This window comes from Microtus pennsylvanicus, chromosome 9 (assembly GCF_037038515.1).
Source record: "Microtus pennsylvanicus isolate mMicPen1 chromosome 9, mMicPen1.hap1, whole genome shotgun sequence".
NCBI classification, from domain to species: domain Eukaryota; kingdom Metazoa; phylum Chordata; class Mammalia; order Rodentia; family Cricetidae; genus Microtus; species Microtus pennsylvanicus.
This window is the reverse complement of record NC_134587.1, coordinates 58,658,151-58,680,860: the sequence shown is the minus strand read 5'-3', so window position 1 is coordinate 58,680,860 and position 22,710 is coordinate 58,658,151. Positions and strand designations below refer to the sequence as shown.

General features: G+C 46.4%; 1 long non-coding RNA gene across 1 annotated transcript; it reads right to left on the bottom strand.

Annotated features, from left to right (window-relative positions):
• Window positions 1-7,263: 7,263 nt before the first annotated feature.
• LOC142856848 (uncharacterized) lies at window positions 7,264-11,381 on the bottom strand. Its single transcript, XR_012911731.1, has 2 exons — window positions 11,201-11,381; window positions 7,264-8,008 (listed from the first exon to the last, which is right to left on the bottom strand). It is a non-coding gene; the product is annotated as an uncharacterized LOC142856848 (long non-coding RNA).
• Window positions 11,382-22,710: the final 11,329 nt, after the last annotated feature.

The following is a 22,710-nucleotide window of genomic DNA, read 5'->3' as shown; positions in this document are numbered from 1 at the left end:
CCACCCACTAAAATTGTCTTGTGGGGAGCTCTGGGAGGGGGAACATGACTTCCCAAGTCTCTAAGCTGAGCCATACAGCCATTTCTGGAGAGCAGGGAAGAAAGGGGGTGCTTTGCCAAGGTGGCCCTTCTTGTAATCTTCATAATAGATTGCTCTCTCGCTCCAACTTAAGATGAAAACAGACATAAGAGGTGCAGGAAACCAGCTCCTCTAGGAGGAAGGTGGCCAGGGTGCATTCACATAACTGTAGTGGGGCGAGCGGAAGGAGCACAGTGGTCTTCAGCAGACATTTGTCATCAAGCTGTGGGAAGTCAGGGAGTGGGTGGGGGTGGCAGAAGCCCCTGCGCTCTTCTTTAAAGCGCACTGCTCCAAGCAACACTGTGGTGACATTTCACTGACACTCTGGACGGGGTGTGTGGGCAATGAAATTGGTTATTTTATGAAGAAAAGAAATTCTGATCACTTTCAGAAGCTCTAATGGCAATATGGAATGGTGTCTGTTATACCAGAGGGGAAAGGAAGCTAGCAGAAAAGTCTCTATTTCATTCAGCATATGGTAGTCACATATGAAAGTGAAAGGCTACTATGTGCTCAGAAACATAGAGAGCCTTGTTCTCATAAGGCTCTCCCCAAGAGGAATTGGTCCAGACATTAAAATTAATAAAAGGACCATGAAGGAGGACCTAGAAGTCTACAGGTGAGATGCCAGGACACCAGGGAGCCACGACTTTACTGGTCACCGTAAACAGGCACAGGGGTCCTCGGGGCACAGTCCAGAGCACATTTAGAGGCAGTGAACAGCCTTCCCCCACTCCCAGACCCGGTGACCACATCTCCCCAAGACCAGCTGGACCACTGAGATAAGAGTCTTCTATTAGAAAGAGAGGCCCAGTCCTTGTGTTGATAAGCCCTGAGGTCAACACCGGGGGTATCACGTTTCTGGGGGCACTGTGTGGTCTCTATGATATGCATGAACTCACTTTCCCACACTCAAAGCAGGGGTGACAATGAGTTCTTCGGAAAGTCCTCTTGCCTTTTGTGTCTTTGGTTCTTTCCGAAATGCCCCACTCTGAACACTTATTCATTGTGCACATCTCGGAAGTTTCCAGAGTTTCCCCTTATCCACAGATATAGTCAAATATTTACTTATGTGTTTAAACATTTAATATCCAATGCGAAGAGGTCATCACTTCCAAGGACTCGATCAGTGTGATTTTAAAATTCTGGTGAAGGACGAGCCTAGGTCCAAGTGTGCAAACACCTCCCATCCCTGGGCAGGACACCAGCCCAGAGGGCTCTGCTGTACCCACGTTGTGCTGACCTTGTATTTCCGTATTTAATCGCATTCCCTGCAAGCTGTTGGTTCTACACTTTCAAACAATTCTCCAAGAACCTTCCTGTCCATCTCAAAAACTTATTATAAGTGCTACTAGTGGCCTCTTCCTCCCATTGCTTTTTGTGGGTCAGCAACCAGTCACCAGTCACCCCGAACCATCCAGGGATCACCTGGTCCCAGCCCCATCCCTTGCAGTGAGGGGCATCTGTGGTCCCTAGGCCTTTGGACATCTGCATTCCCCCACTGTTCCTCGTCACCTGATTTGTTTTCTTCCTGCGTCCTCTCTCGGTATCCAGTTGACCCTCTGTTCCCCTCTCCTGTGTTCTTAGACCTGCTCCCTCATCCTCTCTGCTGTCTATGGACGACTCACGGCGGATGCTGAGATGGCACCAGGATGTGTGGGATCCTGCATGATCTCTCATCCCGCTGCCTCTCTGGCTCCTGAACTGACTCTCAGACCCCTCACCATTTGTCCCCTCCTCTAGCCACAAGCTCTCCAGGCCTTTCTTTGGTCTCTCAGAAGGTCTTTTGTGCATGCATCACTCACAAAAATCTATGTTCGTTTCCAACATACAACATCTTTCAATTGTTCTGTACTTTAACTCAAATACAGTCTTGTATGCCCACATGTAATATCTATAAGCTCACTGGGCACATGGAAGCTTAAGTCTCTCTTTCTCTCTCTCTCTCTCTCTCTCTCTCTCTCTCTCTCTCTCTCTCACACACACACACACACACACACACACACACACACACACACGGAACTCACCTCCAAGGACAATACATTAGTGTATAATTAGTTTCTATTCCCAGAAGCCCCGAGTGTCACTGTCTCAGACTCACTCAGAGACAATGTTTTCAAACTTCTGCCTCGGCCAAGGGACACGAGGGTCCCCCCCCCCATGGTTTTCCGCCTCATCTCTTCAGAGAGAAGCCAATTTGCTTTTCCTCTGAAGTGAACCATCATTCTGCTCTTGGGTTTCTTTTTTTCTTTTCTTTTTTTTTTTTTTTTTTTTTTTTGGTTTTTCGAGACAGGGTTTCTCTGTGGTTTTGGAGCCTGTCCTGGAACTAGCTCTTGTAGACCAGGCTGGTCTCGAACTCACAGAGATCCACCTGCCTCTGCCTCCCAAGTGCTGGGATTAAAGGCGTGCGCCACCACCGCCCGGCCTGCTCTTGGGTTTCTAATCTGAGAGACAGTCGTCTATAGCAAGCAAGTGACTTTAGTGTCGAGCAAACAGATCACAATCATTTCCCCGAGCTTTGCTTCTCTTTCAACATCCTCAGTCTTTTCAAAGTTTTCAGGGCTTGCAGCTTCCATGTAGTGGAAAAGTCACCTACATTGGACAATGTGCTTTGAGTCTTCAAGAAAGTGTCCCATCACCCTCCATTCCCATGTAGCAGTGACCCTGCCCTTGTTCTATGAGATTTGTTAATACACAGCCTTCTCCACTCCCATCCAGGGAGTCCATTTTTCCTCAGAACACACAGGTCTGGCGTCCCCACACATCCAAAGATGCTGTCATGTTTCCTCAGAACACACAGGTCTAGAGTCCCCACACATCCAAAGATGCTCTCGTTGCTTCCACTGAAGTAGCCTACCTCCAAGTTAGGCTCTCACACATCTTTCAGGGAAACTCCCTTCCCACCTCTAAGTCTCCCAACTGCCAAAGTTGGTCAGAAGCCCAGACACCCTCCTGCAACTCTACTCCAAACTACTGGACCTATCCTGGCCCTCCTCAATGTTTCTGAGTCCAGTCCACCTGATCCTGCTGGGTTGAAGCCAAGGGGTGTATGCCATACATGTTACCTGATATATGTATGTATGCTGGGTGGCATTGCCAACCTGACAGAATCTAGAATAGCCTGGAATAAAGACTTGTGGCAGTTATGATGACATCAGTCGATACAGGAAGAACCCATTACATAACTGTAGGTAGCATGTAGGCTTAATAACCGGGGAAAGCAAGCTGAGCATGGGCCTGTAACATCTGCTTAGGGATGCCACGTGACCAGCTCATCTCACCTCCTGCCATGGTGACTTCCTTGCCTAGATGGACTGTAATTGGGACTGTCAGCCTGAATCAAACACCTTCTCTCTTAGGCTGCTTTTCTCGTAGTGTTTTATTATCACAGCAACACTAAGAGTAACAACACAGCCTTTCATGAACACTGCTTTGGTTTTCATTATTACAGCTTGCAAAATACACCGCATGTAACACACAACACTACCCCTTCGCCGTGCCGTGCTGACGGCATGCAGGGGCTTGCTGAGATTTGCCCAAGTTTCCCCTTCTCCAGAGGTGGAGCAACTGAGGAAAACACCAACTTGAAATGAAATACAGACAGACTTAAGGATCGCTTCCCTAAGACTCTTGAGTTGAGGAATAGCATCTTTCCTGAGTGGCAGATATGAGAGGTGACGCTGGGTTTCAAGCCTGGGGTCCTAGTGTGGTGCCACCCCACCCCGGCACACAACTGTGATCTGTCTGCTCACCTATAGGGATCGTTTGCTGTTGGCTGATTCTCTTAGTTTTCTAGCGAGAGATCAATGCCACGTGTCCCGTGACAGGGTGGATGCCTCGGGCACAGCTGCCCGTGGACAATTACGGCTGACAGATCCTTCAAGCCATGGTCTGCTGAGGGCTGGCCCACATGGCTGCTCTAGGCATCAGGAAATCATAGCGCAACACTACAACATAAATATTATGATTTCAAATACTCAGATTAGTCTTGTGATCACAAAGAAGGGAAATTTTCTGGTGGTGGTGGGGTGCATGTGTGTGTGTACACTCTTTTTAAGACTTTATTGTTTTATTTAATTGTGAGTACACATGCACACATATGCACAGGCATGCATGTGAGCATATATGAATTGATTCCAAATCCTACAGAAGCCCAAAGGTAGAGTTGGATACCCCTAGAACTAGACTTATAGGGGGTCATGATCTACCTAGCTTGGGTACTGGGAACCAAACTGGGGTCAACTTCTTAACTTCTGAGCAGCTCTCCAACCCCACATGTGATGCTCGATATTACCAATGTGAAATTTAACTCCAAAGACTCTTCACGCAGAGACTATTCGGGTTGCTCTGGTTCCAGTGACATTCAGAAAGCGGACCTGCATCACAAGGGAATGTGGGGGTTGGAGCCATGCCAGGCAGCTCCGCAGGCCTCTCTCTCTTTCTGGCCAGCAGCTTGTCTCAAGTTACACTGTTGGGTGGCTGGAATTTCAGTGTGGCTAACCCTAAGTCAGGGCGAACTCTGATGATAATGAAGTAGGAGATGAAACAAAACAAAACAAAAACAAACAAACAAACAAACAAAAAACTAGACAATTGTTGAAGAGCTGAACACCCAACAGAAAGGTTCAAAGCAGACCTGCAAGCATGCAGGCAGCAGGTTGGGGGCCCAAGGTGGGTTGGACGGAACCGAGCTGTTCTGTTAACTCTGTGAGTTCTCCCTCTGTGAAAGCAGCAACGTTAGGAAAGATTGGGCAGGGGACCACTAAGCCTCGGGGTGCTGTCACTTCCTTGACTTTTCAGAGGCACCTTTCTCTCTCCCAGCTGGGGCCTCTGCTCTGTCCCAGCTCAGCTTCTGTGAGAACATCCCTTACTACATGCCATACTCCAGAAGGGCACACACGATGTGACTGGTACGTGCCTTCCCCGGGACCCTTAATTCTTGAGAAAAGAGATGGAATCTTCCACATCATAATTTTATTTACTTAGCCCTCTTTGGGGGCATTTGGAGATGGAATGGGGGTGCACCTGTAACCCCAGCATCAGGGACATAGCCACAAGAGCATCAGGAGCTAAAAGTCCTTGGCTGTGTAAAACCCTGTCTCAAAAACCTCAAAACAATAACAGAGGCATTGGAGAGGAACATACCCTTGTGGTTTGTTCTGAGGAGCGGGGGCACTGGGAGCTCCACCCCCACAACCTTTGTTTCCACCTCACAGGAAACAGCTGGCCCTCAGAACAGCGCCTTCCCACTTTGGGATCTCATTCCGGAATAGCCAGCTTTCCTGTATTCTCTTGAACGACTCTTTTCCTCATAGGCATATTTTTAAAAGGGCTTCCTGCACCTTTGAGCTATTGATATGGGTGACCTTTGAGTATCAGAAGAAACTGACTTTCACAGACTGACTTGCATACAATCTATATTTTACTCTTGAAGCTATGGGGTATACTTAATAGAAATTTAATAGTAATAGGAGTTTTTATCTCCTGTCACATGCCTTGAAATCTTATGACCTATTAAAGGTTGATATATTAATGTTTCTAAACTAGAGTTAATCCACTCAATTAGTTTCTACTGTGACCTCATGACTTCACTAAAATATATTTGTATATATGCATACAAAATAAAATTGAAAAAAGGAATATAGAATGTCTTGGCCACTAGGGACAGCTATGGTTGAAAATGTCTAATAGCAGGAAAGAAAGCTGGCCACATGTCAGTTTGAACTATTTTAGAATTTACACTACATTGAGACCCCAAATGGGATAAAAGTGAGTAACTGGTCTGAAGTAGGAATAAGTGTGTTCCTTCTCTGAGTTTTTCAGATTTGGTGTCTTTTCCTAGGTAAAGAGCTATTGCTTTTTTTCTGGGAGGAACCATTCAAAAGCAAATGGGAAGCCACCTTCATCAAGTTTTTCCCCATTCCTGACTCTCCAGAGCATGGGAGTCTTTGATGCAAGAGACCAGCAGATACCTGCCTGTTCCTCTTTGGGGCTGGAGCCGTCTCCACCATGGTGACTGTGGAGAAGGAAGCTGGACAGGGATGGCTCAGATCTTGAATAAGTGGTTTGGTACTTCTGAGAACAAGGTGGGTGTTAGCACCAGAAGATAGGACAAGTCTTTAGGGGAAGGCCCATGGACTGTCGAGGAGAGGGAACCCACTGAAATTTCTCTGCAGGACATTGGATCCCCTGGAGGTAGAGTTATGGGTGGTTGTGAACCATCCTAGGTGGGTGCTTGGAAACCAACTCCAGTCCTCTAGAAGAGCAGCAAGTGCTCTTAACCATTGAGCAATCTCTCCAGCACAACATAAAACAGAATCTTTGTGTGTGTATGTAGTGTGTGGTGTGCGTGAGAGAGGCAGGAGAAGGGAAGAGAGAACACGTGCTACATGTCTATGGAAGGGTTTTAGTGCCTGTCTTCTACCTCGTCTGAGGCAGGGTCTCTTGCTTAGCTGACCCTCAGCTTCCTATGGCTTCTCCCATCTCTACCTCCCGTCTTACCCTAGGAGCGCTGGGATTACAGGTGCACGCTACCAAGTCTGGCTTTTATGTGGCTACTTGGGGATCTGAACTCCTTGATTCTAAACTATATTTTAAGATTATTAATGTATTTATCTTATACGGGCAAAATATAAGAACTCCAGTGGGGCACATGGGGAGAGGTTTTGAGATGGCTACAGACCCATCAAGTTGGCCAAGAGTACTTGAGAGCAGTGGGCCACTAAAGGCTTACCTTCGACCAGGAGTCTCCTGGAAATGGTTCTGGAACACAAAGTCCTGTCAAACAGACTTCTGTCTCCCTGGCTCCATTGCTTACACAGCAGTCTTGGACAGGGACATGCTCCACAGATGGAATCACAATTACATTCCCATGGGATGGTGATGCTGCCTGGATTTTGAACTGGTGAGTGTCTGCAAGGGGTTGGTGTTTTCAGGCAGAAGGGACAGCATGTGAGTCTCCTGTCCCAGCGGTGCTAAGGCTAGAGGGACAGATGGCAATGGTAAGTGTGTTTTAGGAAGGCTGACGCTGCTTAGGGGAAGCTGGGCTCCCTCCTGTGGAACTCTGCTTAGGGGACAATAGATACAGGAAAACTGGGTTCCCTCCTGTGAAACTCTGCTTAGGGGATAATAGATGCGGGAATCTGGGTTCTCTCCTGTGAATCAGCGTAAATGAATGCAGACAGATTGTAATAATATATGCAGCTTTAATGGGGAAATAGACTTACAGAACCACAGGTTCCCATGGAGAACAGGAAAGCAGAAGGGACAGCGGGCTCATGCTAGCCAGATTTATATGTAAACATTAGCCAGAGGCGATCACGCCCCCTAAGGGGGTTGGGCTATCCCTACATCTCCCCCTTTTGTCTAAATAAGACAGAATTAAACCAAATACAATTATATACAATAATAACAAATAATAAATATAACAAACAATATTGAGAACAAAAGTTTTGCTAAACATTCTATCTTAAGGAGTCTAAATAATGTAGAGTGTAACTACAATTATATAATCTTCAATTCCGTCAAAGATCTGAGAAGGGAATAAATATTACTTAACAAATGAGAGATATCCAAAATGTGTAACAAATGACAGAGACAACTGACTACCTGGGCAATCACCCAAAGTCTTGTTTGTAATGTTGAGTCAACCAACTTTGGCTAAAGCCTAACATAACTGACATATCATTATTAAAGGCAAGGAACTTTCTTAGAACTATCCTACCCTGTCTTGGCAAGATAAGACAATCCTGTTTTATCCACTTATGGATATTCTGTATCTTTGTCAGTAGTTGAGGTATGTGCTTTTCTTAACCCAAAGGCCAGTTCTACCAAGAAGACAAGATCCCAGTGGAGTGTCTTTGGTGCCCAACGTTCTCTCGGGAGTAGAGTGGTGTCGCCAGGAGTGATTGTGTCTCGTTGGCACAAAGTTCTAGGTTAGATTAAGAAGATTCTAGGTTAGATTAAAGGCCATTTTCTACAGCTCTTCGAAGAGGCTGAAGATTATACTATCTATACTAAATATAATCTCTATGTATCTAAAAGACATGATTAACCTAAAAATAAATATGACAAACATATAATTCTCAATACCTACCTAACTTGAAGACTAAGAGAATAAACAACTGTGCAATATATGAAGATAATGATCTTCAACTGTAAACAATGTCATTACATATCAAATGTAAACAATGTTATTATATAAATAGTATCAGAGGTAGAAATGTACATTGTAATATGGTAGATGTATCAATACAATATAGACAAAGTTATAAGCATATTCTTATACAAAAAGAGAGGTAGGAACACTCACATTCAATATATCAATATACAAGAAACAGTACCAATACAATTTTCTAAAAACAGTAATTTACAAATACCAATCATCCCATCAAACCAGTTAATCCCCAGAGCAGTCACGTGCGCAGAGTGGCGTGTACTGATCACGCTGTTACAGAGGTGCTTGTACCATTGTCGGACAGGGCAGGGTGCATAGACTCATGGTGCAGGGCCGATTCAACTATTGCCAAACCGCCGGGGGAAAGTCGCCCGTCAGGAGTCCCGTTTGCCGACTTTCTAGCAAACACCAGGAAAAATCGCTGCAGATGTTTAGGGACTCAGAATCTCAGTTGCTTTTGCCTCCATAGTCGGGCAGAGCGAACCGGCAAGGAGCTGTGCTGAGAGGGTACAATCTGTGAGGAGGAGGGGCCTCTGGGGGGCGCTGGCTGCCAGTGGTCGCCCCCAGGAGGCTCTGATTGGGGCAGGTATCCACAAAGCCCCACGTTGGGCGCCAAGTGTATCGGCGTAAATGAATGCAGACAGATTGTAATAATATATACAGCTTTAATGGGGAAATAGACTTACAGAACCACAGGTTCCTGCAGAGAACAGGAAAGCAGAAGGAACAGCGGGCTCATGCTCGCCAGATTTATATGCAAACATTAGCCAGAGGCAATCACGCCCCCTAAGGGGGTTGGGCTATCCCTACACTCCTGTGGAACTCTGCTGGGAACCTCTTTGCCTTTTTGCTGTCACTCCTGGCTCCTGCCAGGCTCTCAGCCTGTGAGATTAACTCTGGCTTTCACTTTCTCATTCCCACCACCCCTGGGTCCTTCCAGGAAACCCATAGAGTAGCTGCTTATCTCCCCCTCCACTTCCAATGGTCACTACACACGGATAAGCTTGACAGACAGGCGGAAACCATGAGCCAGGAAGGCCCAGATGTAGCAAAGGCAGCCTGGTGCTTATCCTCAGTCAGCCCATGGGGGAAATAAATACAGGAGGCAGCTGGCTCTGCACAGGGAGGAAGACACAGTGTATCTTATGGCCACCCTTCACCCATGGCAGTCCTGACCCCTCCTCCCTCAAGTTCATCATCTTTCTGGGCTAAATGGTTAGTCTTCAGGGGAAGTCAGGCAACAGAATCACCTCATTTGTAAACCTTTGGATCTATAAATGCTCCATAATGTCAAAACTATTCATTAATTTGAGGAAGGAAATGATAAATATGGCTTTAAAAATGTTTGACTAGTCTTAAAGTGGCTCAGACTGGAAGACCCAGCATCCATGGCATGGCATGGCATAGCATAGCATAGCATAGCACATTTTTGCCACTGACTTTGAAAGTTGGTACATAGAATTTTGGTTAAGGGTTGGTGAGATGGCTCGTGCCCACAAGCCCAATGACCCATCCTAGAATTCACAGGAGAAGGAGAGAGTAACCTCCCAAAAGATGTCCTGTGGCCTCCATGTCAATGCTGTAGGGTGTGTGTGTGTGTGCATGTGCATGCGTCTCTGTGTATGCGTGTCTTTACTCTTGCATGTGTACACACACATACACACACATGAATAAATGAATGAATGAACAAATAACATTTTGGAAAAGAAATATGGTCAAAGGTCTGACATCTTGCAAAGCTAATGAACACAGATAAGTTTGAAACAAAAGTTTGAAATATTGTTTCTAATGTTGATGAAACAGCCATTAAAGCTAGCCTCCACAAGGGTAAGTGGGACCTTTGAAAGCACACACGGAAAGCCATGGGACGTAGAGGGCTTGTCTCTGTTGTTTATTCAGTAATAACTTCCAGGAGAAGGTTTTGCTGTAATCAGAGGCCCATCCCCCGGTGACCCCATGGCCCATCCCCTCTGACCCCATGGACCACCCCCTTGGTGACTTCTCTTTCTGACTTCCTGGAGATTAATATTTCCCTATTGATTTAGTGCAGTGTGTGTGTGTGGAGGTGGGAAGGGTTTAGAATCTAATTCTAGCACCAGGATAGCTGAGACAGGAGGATTGCCATGTGGTCAAGGTCAGCCGGAGCTACATAGCAAGACCCTGTCTCAAAATAAGAGCAAGGAGAAGCTGCTGGGGGCATGTGTTCTGGACCACATGTTGGTGACAGAACTAGAATCTGCCTCCTTTTTGTTAGTTTAGAACATGGACTTCCACAGCTGGGAGCACCTAATAACGACGATGTCACCCACACTGCCTCTCCCCTTTTCCCATAACACCTCTTCTTCCTGACGTCACTGGGAATCTCAGGTAGAAGACACCCAATTTCCCCATGACTCCCTTCATTGTCCGGGAGGACAGCACTATCTGTGTGGACCACAGAAAAGATTCCTTCATAAATGCACAAGGTAAATGGCCACACCCATGTGGGACAGAGGCAGGAGGACCCTGACAGAGTCCTGTTCAATCCCATCTCAGCCAACAGACTGATCAGGCTGGGGTGGGGCTTGGGAGAGCATCCTGAGGATGTCAGCCCCCACAAAGAAAGCTCCAAACAGAAGCTGGGCCATGTGACTCTCCTGGAGTCCCTGTTGTCCTGGAGCACAAGGGAAACCAGGAAAAGATCCATCCAGACCATGGCCGCAACCTTCTCTCAATCTGTAATTACAGCCGCATGAAAGAGGAAAGATCCCTGGAACGCTGGTCTTAACTGGCCTTTCACTGGCGGCTCCGCACTGCAGTCTAGAGGACCAATCAGCGTGGGCCAAGCTCAGGGTGACTCAGGCTTCCAAGGTTTTTGCTTCTCCGCGTTCTTCACATCCATATCTGTATGTGTCTGACACACCTTTTAAGATAGATTTTAGAAAGAAGCAAAGAAAAACGGATTACCTTGGAGGAGGAATTTCCAGATTTCAGCTTGCAAACCGTGTGCTTCCAGGTGGTTTCCGGTACCACACGGTCCCTCTACCGACCTCAGGTCTGGGCAGCCGACACTCTGAGCCTTAACTGCAGGGTGGACAGCTGCAGCTGGGGATCTTTCTCCATGGTTTGTTTGGATCACAATAGGAAATCTGGGTACTTTTCCCTCCAGGAGACCAAAGGGCGGGCGGTGCAGCCAGAGCGAGAGTCAGGGGCAATGGAAAATCCCAGCTCCCAGCCTATAAGTGACTTCCCAGAGCATCTCCTTCGCTCGCTCGTGGTCCCCTTCCTTTAAAACAGTCATGTGCACTAGAAGATTTTTAGGCCTGTGGCACAGGACTCACGGTGGAGTTTTCCCCTCTGAGATATGCAAATCTGCCTTCAAAACAATGGAGCTGAATTAAAATATCTTCTACAGAGTCGCTGCTTTCTCGACAATGCTAGCAAAGCCATGGCTGCCTCTCATTGTACCGCCCGCCTCTCCAGTGACTGTCACATCTGCTCCTTAAAATGAAGTTCCCTTCATAAAGGAAACTGCAGAGCAATATTTTATAATTATCCAACGCTGACTTCAAATGAACTGCATTTTAATTTTCCCAAGGAATCCGAGGCCATTGTTATGAAGGCATTGAAAAGAAGAGGAAGTGGCTAGGACTTTGAAGTCCTTTGGGATTTAATTGGCCATCAGGCCACAGAGAGTCTTGGCACATGACCATTTAATAATAGGAAACTCAGTCTTGCGACAGGAAGAAAGGTGTAATTCATCAACGCTACACACCATGTACATGGCCGTCCACCGAGATTTCTCAGGGAAAGTGCAGAACACACACTTTTAAGTAATTTATGAGCCTTTGAGTGGTGTTAAAGCGACCGAGTCCTGGCAGTAAGAAAAATGTTTGTGGACAAGTATGCTTAATACTTTAAAAACTTGAGCCATAACTATGTTTTGCCTGCTGCCCAATTAATAGAGTCACTGGGGTGGTTTTCGTTGCCTTTTTTTTTTTTAAAAAAAAAAAAAGGAATTCTTATAAATAGAGGAATACCGTAAAGTGTTTAATAACAAAAATACTGCTTTGTATCCAAACAACACCAATTTTCTGACAAATCTCATTTGGTCCCCATGAGACTCAACTTAAACATATCAGTGGGTTTTCATACTTTCACACGGGCCCTGAGGCATGCTTGCCATAAAGAAATACAGTCACCATAGTTTTTTCAAAGTTTGATCTAAGAACAGATCAGGACCTGAGGCCTTGGGGTTTGTGGGAGGAGGGAACCCTGAACTGAGCCGTTCTCCCCCTCCTTTGAGTCCCCTAGAGCTCACAGGGACCCTGTAGCTGGCTGGTGCTGGTGTCCCCTCTGACGACCTCTAAAGCCAAGACTCCTGTCTGGACTGAGGTTTCCAGGTGTGGGATGCTGAAATAAAACAGGAGAACTATGGTGTTCAACCTTCAAACACATCGAGACCATTCGCTAACATCAAAGTCTGCAGACTTGCACACAGAGGGGGTCCTCCATCATCCTCCATCACATGTTATATGTGTTATAGGCATGCCTAGGTGCACACACATAGAGCATCAAGACCTCTGTCCTGTGACTGTGTCGTGTAATGCTCACCCCCAAACTCCAAAAACCTCAGAATGTAAGCATAAGACATGCATTTGGTGCTGTGACAATTATACACCTGACATCATAAACACACATTTTAAGTTCACCATTTTAACGGATGGAGAGAGGCGCTACAACCCCACAGGTCAGTAACTTGCTCAAGGTCACAGCGTTGGGAAATGTGAGCCTACTGAACTCTGATAATCCTTGCAATCTCTGAATTCCCGCACGCACTGAGCACAGGTCAGACCCTCCCAGAACGGCCTGTAATGAGCTTCCGTGCTGAGCTGACACTGGAGCAAAGTCCTCCTCACCGAGCACACACATCATCAAATGCAAAGAACATCCTGCTCTGTTGTTTGCTTCCCGAGCATGTATTTATTCACTTTCCTGCAGAGCTTGATTTGAATATATGCAAGCAGGCAATTTCCTAGGGGGAAGACTGTTGGTTGATAGAGTCCTTCTGTTCTGATTTGATAGGACTTTTGTGATGTTCTTAACAAGATAAGAAATGCTGAGACGATAGCTCAGGGGGTCAAGTGGCTGTTGCACAAGACTGAGGACCTGAGTTCAGATTCCAGGACACACATAAAAGCTGGGTGCAGAGCTCCCCCACATGTAATGTCAGGTCTGGGAGGTGCAGACAGGTGCTTGTGAGCATTTAGCTGCTATATAGTCTAGCTGCTCAGTGAGCTCTAGGCTGACAGAGAGAATCTGTCTCAAAAATAAATTTTAAAAAAGAGTAAGTGAAGGACAATTGAGGAAGGTACTCAATGCTTTCTCTGGAACATGTGTGTGTGTGCATGCGTGGTAGTGTATTTTTGGAGAAGCTGGCCCGAGGTAAGCAAAACAAAATGATGGCTTTAAGTTACCTTTGCTAGACACACTGTATGATTTGCCAGACTGTAGAGATGGCTGTCACATAGGAGCCTTCCAAGATAAACAGTGACTGAGTCTGGGTGTGAGCACAATCATTCAACAATACATTTCCCACTGGAGTCTAACGCCCATCTACGCTGTCCATCAATGTCTCTGGGAAAATATAATTTAATTGTTAATACAATTTAGCATCTCCACAGGAGTTTTAGCATCTCTGATGGAAGGATCTACTTGTTGTGATAAGCACCATACAACCAACCATACGGGGCTGTGCCCACATCAAGCAGTTTGCTGAAGGAGTCGTAAACGCAGCCTGCCCCATGCATTCAAGTCACCTACTTTATGCAGGTTTGTGCCAGGCAGCTGGCTGCACCTCAGGAAATCTGTTCCATCTAATCCCAGATTTCAGGGTCCGTCTGGGGACACGACAACTGCCTGTGCAAATCAGTCAAATACATGTTTTTCTCATTGCATTCTCAAGTGACATTCTGCCTATATGCAACATATTTGCAAAGTTGCATCTACCATAATGCAAGAATAGGAAGGCACACTCCTGCTCAGGTTAGGATTCCAGCAACTAAGAGCGACATCATCTCCAATGCAGCCCTTCAACGCATTCATATAAAACCCATTATCAGAGCGTCTCCCACATTGAATGGGGTTGAAAGAAGGGACTAGTCGTAATATTTTAAGCTCCATCCTTTATTCGGCTGAATCCATTTACTCCAAATGGTCTACAAGAGATAGCAATTTCCCTGCAGGAACCCACTTGTCCTGGCAACGCTTTCGTGGGATGTGACTTTGCAAAAGCTCAATGCTATCTGTTTTCCATGTTCTGCTTCCTGTTGGAATTGGTGCTCATCAGTATCTGCCCGAAACGTGTATAGGTTTCAGAACTGCAGGGATATTCCTAATGGTGTTTTTGCCAAGCTTAAAAAATAATCAATGCTTCCAGGGAGTCTGCCATGAAGTGTGGCTGTCTGACTTGTCCCTAGAGGTGCTGAGAGGCACACACACACACCACACCGATTTCTAAGCAAACAATGGCCTTTTAACAATAATTATTAATTAATAGATAACAACCTTTGAAAGGGTGCCAAGCAAACTTTCCAGCAGCAATTTCTACATTTTAAAAAATCTATAAACCTTTCTTATTTTGACAAAAATAGCATCCTCCAGCTTGACCCTCATAACATTGGCTTCAAATTAATTTCTTTTTTTAACTCAAATGTTTTGTTCCTAAATCCCATTTATGGATGAGTACCTCATTTTGAATAGAAAGAGAAAGCCGTCTTTTTTAAGGGGGGCATAGCCTCCAAAATACTTAGCAGATTCAGAAATTGTGTTTGGAAGGCATGGAAACAAGCATTGATCCACCACCCCATGACGACAGAGGTCTATGCTGTAAGTAGCCAGGGTGTCTGTGAGCATGCCTTTACAGGCTGACATTCACACTGTGGAAAAGACACGGCGAAGAGAAGGCACAGCAGATGGACGTGTTCCACTGCAAACTCAAGGTGACCAACGCTGTGAGAAGCAAAAGAACAGAAAAAGCAAAGGGGGCAGACTGGGGTGACCTGTGAGTGAAGCCTGCAAGGGGACGGGAGGCAGAGGACACTTGGAGTCAGATCTGTGGACCTGAGGCCACCTGGTGAAGGATAAGAGCAGAGAGTTGGGAAAGAGGATGGAAGAAGAGTCGCTGGGAACTGTCGGTCCTTGGAGGCACTGGAAAGTCAGGCTTCGTTCATACAGGGAGTCTCACGGGGGTGCAGGAAAAGGAATCTTGGGTAAAGGGAACAGAGACAGTACTACCTTTAGTGAGTCAGACTGTGCTCAGGACCACCGATGTGCTCAGGTGCTGCTCTCTAGAACCGTGATGTGATCAGGTCAAGGTTAGGTCATTAGGAAGGGTCTTACTCTCATGCGGCTAATTTGCTACAAGGAAAGTATGGGGGTCACACCATGGGACCGTGGAGACAGATTGGATCTGCGCATACATGCTGACTTTGCAGCTGCTGTCTTGGTTATTTTTCTATTTCTGTGAGGAAACACCATGACTAAGGCAACTTATAAAAGACAGAGTTTATTGGGACTCATGTTTCCAAAAGGTTAAAATCTATGGCCACTGTGGTTTGGAACATGGAAGCAAGCAGGCAGACATTGTGTTGGAGCAGTAGCTGAGAGCTTACATCCTGATCCACAGACATGAGGCAGAGAGAGCGCGGACTGGGAATGGCATGGGTTTTTGAAACCTCAAAGCTTACCCCAAATGACATGCCTTCTTCAACAAGGCCACACCTTCTTATCCTTCCCAAACAGTTTCACCAACTGGGCCCCAAGCATTCAAATACATGAAACTGTGGGGCCATTGTATTCAAACTATCACAGATACCATAGGCAGAAGTGAGGATATATGGTCCCTTAGACAGTCCCATGGTTCCGTGGGAGCATAGATTTGAAGACACCTCAGCTATACACTTATGGCTACCAGAATGGTGGAGAATAAGGTGGGTGTGGCCTGTGAGGGGAGAAAGGGAAGCAAGGGTGAGGAACCATATGCCTCAGGCTTATACTTGCTTCAAGTGTTTGTTTATTTACAATGCAGGAGACATGATCTGACAATGTTAGTACATGTTGGTGTGTCTGCTCATCCTAGTGCATGCAGGATGCCTGCTCATCCTGGTGCATGCTGGGTATTGGTCCATCCTGGCCATCTCCTTGGCTTCTTTTCACCTCCTTCCCTTGGTCTCTTCCTCAATCTCTTTTGTACTCATAATGTGTGTATGACTTCTGCCACGTCAGAACTCAAACATCCATAGAGAAGGCTCCGCCATGATGCACGTGATTTGTATACTTGGCGGCCCAGCAGTTCCTAAAGGAGGACTATCAGGGTGTGAAGGTGGTGGCTCTCTCACAGATGTCCTGTGCTCTCTCTCTTTGCTCAGCTCTGCCCACCAGGTCTATGGTCCCTACCCTTTAGCTGCTCCAGGTTGCACGTTGATTCATGCAGGTCTTGTAGGATTTATGGCCCAGGAGGTTACCTCTCTCATGAAGACAGCCGCCCCTCAGAATCCATGAGCTCTGCCTCTATGATGACTCAAGTCAGGTGGAAAACATTTGATTTTTCTCTTGGGTTTTATAGAGTAAATGGCTTTTGTTCTTAAGAACCACAGATAGGGCATGGTTATGGCTTCAGAACACATTGATATGATTTTGTACTGAAAGTTTTGTAGTTAATGCAGAAATCTGGGGTGCCCTGATAGGAACCATACTTGAGCAAGGAATGGCTGTGGCTTGCGCTGGTGTGGGGGCTTGCGCTGGTGTGGGGGCTTGCGCTGGTGTGGGGGCTTGTGCTGGTGTGTGGGTTTGCGCTGGTGTGGGGGCTTGCGCTGGTGTGGGGGCTTGTGCTGGTGTGTGGGTTTGCGCTGGTGTGCAAATGCACAGACATTTATAGTTCTGATACATGTGATGTGATCTTCTGTGAACACGCAATCTCACCGCCAGATGAATCCAATGAGGATGTTCTTATGGCTTGTCCTCTCAGGGTTTTTTCCTTAGCATTTATTTTGGTACATAATTAACTATTGTTTTATATGTACACACACACTTGAGAAGAAATCTGCCTCCTCACTGAGCACACAGCACTCTCCTTTGCTACTGCTCCCTAAAGACACAAGACAGCAACCGTGCTCGGCGCTTACCTCATAGTAAGTGTTGTCGGTAACTGGCAGATATAATGTGCATAGGGTACATGCAGAACTGTGCCATTTCATGTAACCACTTGAGTACCGCTGTGTGTGCAGGTAGCTGCAGGGTCTGGAAGGGCCTTCGACCTGTTCCCTGTGGATCCTGAGGGATGGTTTCTTAGTATCTCTCCCCGGCATCCACTAGAACTGGGAGAACAAAGTCCACCAGTCCACACCAGACACTTTACACCAGCTCCAGAAGTGGTGTCTGCGATGCTTTCCCTGCAAACATGAGCTTCACATTTCCAGCGACCTGCCCAGTCAGCTGTGTTGAGTGACATCACACTGGCCCAAGGCTGGCTTGGCCACTAAAGGAAAGTGGTCTTCCTGGGCCTGCTTATAGTAAGGAGTGAGTGTACAGACTTCCCCCTGGGAGAGCAGCCTGCCCAGGGCCAATGTAGCACATTCACACAGTCGCCCTCCGTTAAAGCGGTGGGAGATCTGGAGGGGGCTAGGACTAGATTCTGGGCACCCCTGGGGGTTGCAGCTGCTGCTGTGCTTTCAGTGATAAAAGCCATCCTCCAACACGAAGGACACATTCAGAACCCCAGAATCTCACCAGACACCTTCAAGAAACAGAGGGCTGAGCATGTCCTCAGGCCGATGACTTCCTTCTGTGTCTCCACGGGGTAGGAAGAGGGAGAGACATTACTATATCTCCAGTGACCCATGTGGCTGTTCCTATGGTGTTTGCTTTCCCTCTAGCTTCCTAAGGGCAGACACTGAGGACCTGCATTGCCTCCCCATGCCCAGTGCATGGCTCTGTTCAGGGCACAGAGATGGTGGCACACAGCCCAGCTTTCACCTCTGACTCAGCATGGGAACTCTTCCCACCTGGTCGGCATTGGGCTTCATGAGTTCCGAGCTTCCCCGATGCCACATGTGACGTGGGGCTTCCAGAGACACTCAGAATGTGACCCAAAGAGCCACCTGTATGGCAAGCATCACCTCCATGTCCTTTAGATGATGACTCTGCATGAAAAGGCCAGATCTTGGGTCTCTTAGCCAAGATCCCTATGGGTAGTTCATGTTTAATAAACACAGAGCGAACAAAGGAGTTGTGCTCCTCAATCCCGGTGTCCGCCTGCATCTTCCAGCACCTGCTGGGTCCATAGTGTGAACACGCTGACTTCCATGACTGGCATCTGTCACCGCAGTAGCAATGCAGCTCCTCCTTTCTTCCATTGAGAGAAGGCTGCACCTCCCCGAACATGAGGCACCCTGGTCATCAGTCTTCGAGTAGATGTGATGTACCCTGTGCCAAATGCAGCTCTGGTGGCCTCCTGTGCCACCTCCCAACTAGGAAACAAAGAGTCAGGGCTCCTGCTAGTCTCTTGTACAGGAGCTTGACTGGGGAGATCGGACCCCTTTGATCCGGGTTCCCATTCTTGTCGGAAATAGAATTTATTGATTGATACAGCAGATCAGCAAGCTTAGCGTTTATTGAGAAGAGGAAATTTTACGAAAACCAATTCCTACCCATTAGGGGGTGGTTTGGAGTGCTTCACCAGGACCATACTGGGGTGCTTCAGATACTGGTGTGGGGTGTTGAGTGAACAGCCCGCAGCAAAAGATATTTTCTGATTGTATCTCCATGCGGGGCTGGAACTCCATGTGACTTGGGGCTTAGACCGGAGTCAGTATGGTACAGAGCCAGGCTGACAGCCTCCGAGGGGAGCAGTGTGCAGAGGGAGGATGAGAAGCAGAGGGGAGGGGACCTGGAGGGCCAGACACACACATCCTCTGGTCCGACACTCCTGCCTCGCCCCAGCCGTGGTTTATGAAGTACTCACAGCTCTGTCTGACTCCATTAAGCACTTCCATTTCCCTAAAAGACAAATTAATCTATTTTACTAGGCTGATAATTGGAGAGTATTAAACCTAAACACCACCTTAAAAGTCACGGAGAGACTTCCAGCTGCTTCTCTCAGGAAGTGCAGTCTGTTGGCTGTCCTGGAGTCTCATGGACCATCCGAGGACACTGCGCTACCCAGTCTGGGGCTCATCAGTCTTGACCCAGTGGCCAACTCTAATTCTATGTGGATGAAACAGAAAACAGAACTCACGGCACAGCAGAAAGGTCCAGCGGTGACCTTGGTGCCTGAAGGCCCTGACCAGGTCCCCTCTATCTCGGTGTCTTCCTTGTGTTCTTGGCTCTACTGCTCCCTCTCCCATTTACCCTCTCTGCCTGCAAAACATACCACTGAGCCTAGGAGATCACCGCAATTCCCTGCCATATCTTCCTCAGGAATGCCACCTTCCTGGGGAGTCCCACCTCCCCCACCGTCTCTGGTCAGGTCACAGGTCATTCATCTACTACTCAGGTCTACAGAAGAGGGTGTTCAAACAGGCTGAGGTAATAAGCTGGTGCTCACGTGGGTCCTCCCTCTCTAGAACACTGCAGACAGTGGACATTCTGAGTTCTTGCCACCAGATCCAGCGTTGAGTCTATGCGCTGCTTTTCTCATGGGAGTGACAGGAGGCTTGAGAAAAGCAACTTAAAGACAACAGGATTAGTTTTGGTTTAGTTTGAAGGGATGCAATCCATCACAGTGGAGACAGCATGGCAGAAGGAGTCAGAGGCAGCTGGTTACATTGTGTCCACAGTTAGGAAGGAGACAGGTGAAAGCTGGTCCTCATCTGTTTTCCCGTTTTTCCTTATTCCTTTGAGGAATGGTGCCCATGCTCGTTTCTGTTGCTGCACAAAGACTCTCCAAAGTCTCCTAGTTATTCCCCACCTTGTTTGATACAGAGTTAGCTCAGTTCCTGTCCCTGATACTATTAAAATACCTGATAGCCCCATGCACTTGCAAACAGGACTAGGGTATTATTATTATTTTTTAAAGAGAGAAAACACATGACGTTGGGAGGAAAAAGTGTGGGAGGATATAAGGCAGGAACAAGAAGGGAAGGGCTTCAAACACAATATATCCATGGGAATATTAAATAAAATACATTTTAAATAGCTGCAAGCAACATTCCTAAACATAACTTTTTCACTTTTTTCCTTTTGTTGAAAATCAATTCTTTTCTCATACTGATATCTCATACACATTCCTGACCAGAGGTTTCCCTTTCCTCTCTCCCCACCAGTTCCTCCCCCACATCCATTCCCTTTCTGTCTCTCATTGGAATACTTCTCAAATACTTCTTTTTTAAAATGTATTTATTCTTATTTCATGTGCACTGGTGTTTTGCCTGCATGTATGTCTGTGTGAGGGTGCTGGGATTACAGTTTATGAGCTGCCATATGGGTGCTGGGAATTGAACCCTGGCCCTCTGAAAGAGAAGTTAGTACTCTTAACCACCGAGTCATCTCTCTAGCCCCAAGAACAGGCTTCTAAGAAATAACAATCAAGCATGAAATACAATCAAATATGGTAAGATGAAGCAAAAACTATCATACTGAAGCTGGACATGGTGACCCAACAGGAGGAAAGGAGTCCCAAGAGCAGGACCCAGAGACATAGACCCACTTATTGAACGTGACTTCCAAATGGGTAAACTATAACCACCTGGGGCTGGAGAGAGGGCTCAGTAAGTAAGAGCACTGACTGCTCTCCAGAGGACCCAGGTTGGATTCCCAGCACCCACATGGCAGCTCACAACTATCTGTAACTCCAAGATCTGAGACCCTCTCACAGAAATATATGCAGGCAAAACACCAAAGCAAATAAAACTAAAAAAATAAATTTTAAAATGCTAAAAAAAATAAGTAAAAACCACCTGCTGGCACTGGGTACTTCCCCAGGTCCACAGGAAAATGGCAATAATGATGATTTCATATATAAAAATTGTATGCACTCAAAAACAACAGAAATAATATGGCCAGTGAGGAAAAGATAGATGATTAAATACCAGGTCTTGGTAATTAGTATTAATATAATGAGAATAGACAGCTTAGATTTTTATATCAATTACTAAAATAAGAGAACAAAGAATAAAAACAGTAGGTTATGAAAAAACATATGTGATCCTATGCCTGAGTGCATAAAAAGTCTCAAAGTATGCAGGACCCCTGGATAAATGCTAATAGAAAATAGGGAGCAATTTTCACATTCACTGAGAAATTTCAAATTTCTTAGGTTAAAGCATGAAATGAACAAAATTGTAATTCATGTAAATTCAGAAACATGTAGAAAATAAGGTAATAATAGCGGTATAGTAATAAATTTATGGTAAGAAATGTGTGAGAAGCTTGGGTAGCACAGAAAAGACTGTGTAAAACTGCAGGGATTGGACCGAAGAGACACAGGGTGGTTAAAGGCACAGGTTGTTCTTGCAGAGAACCTAAGTTGGATTCTTGGCTCCCACACTGAAGCTCACGACTGTGTGCAACTCCAGTTCCAGTGTGCTCAGCACCCTCCTCTGGCTTCTATGGGTACCTGCATGCACACAGTGCATATAAATTCACACAGGCAGACATATGTACACAAAAGTAAACCTTTGTTTTTCAATCTAAAGGGGTAGATAGAGAATAGAGAAGATATATGTGCTTTGTCACCCAAGAACACTTGGCTTTGTCAGCAACTAGAGAAAAGAATATATGTCACAACACACAACTATGACCATTGGAGCCTTGCAGTGAGAAGAGTGGAGAGGGGGGCATTCACACACACAGTTGGGACAGATCTTTTTGGAAGCCATTCAGCAGTGTATGGACATTTTCTGCTTCTTGGGATCTGGGGATCATCACTCCTGCGGGGCCGAAATTTGTCCTTGGGAAATGATGCGATACATAAACAAAATGTATAGAACCTTACTGTTTCTAACTTTAAAATAAATACTAAAGGCAGTGATATCTAAGTGTCCTGTGCATGTGCAGCCTCTATAGGTCACTACACAGGCTGGAGCAGCCTCCCCCACAGGCAGATAGATTCAGGATGGCAGGTGGCAAGCAGAACCCCAATCTGCCTGCCTTGTCAGGAAGCTCCCACAGTTAAGTGGGTGCAGATATTCAATTCCTGGAGAGCGTCTGACCCCTTGAACTGTGTTCCTTAAACACCAAGGCTGGAGAAGCAGTTCTGGGTTCAGGACCTTGGAGAACTCCAGTATGGTGGCGAGATGGTGATGACACAGGATGACATCACTGCCTCACAGAGGATGCTTGCTGTGGGATCGCTGCTGCTGAGTCAAGCAGGTGGTGGCTGGAGAAAGCCATGACTGCAGCCTCTAGAGAGGACAGGGCCATAGCCATGGATGTATATACATACAAGAACTGGGCCTTCTTCAAAGCTAGGTGAGATG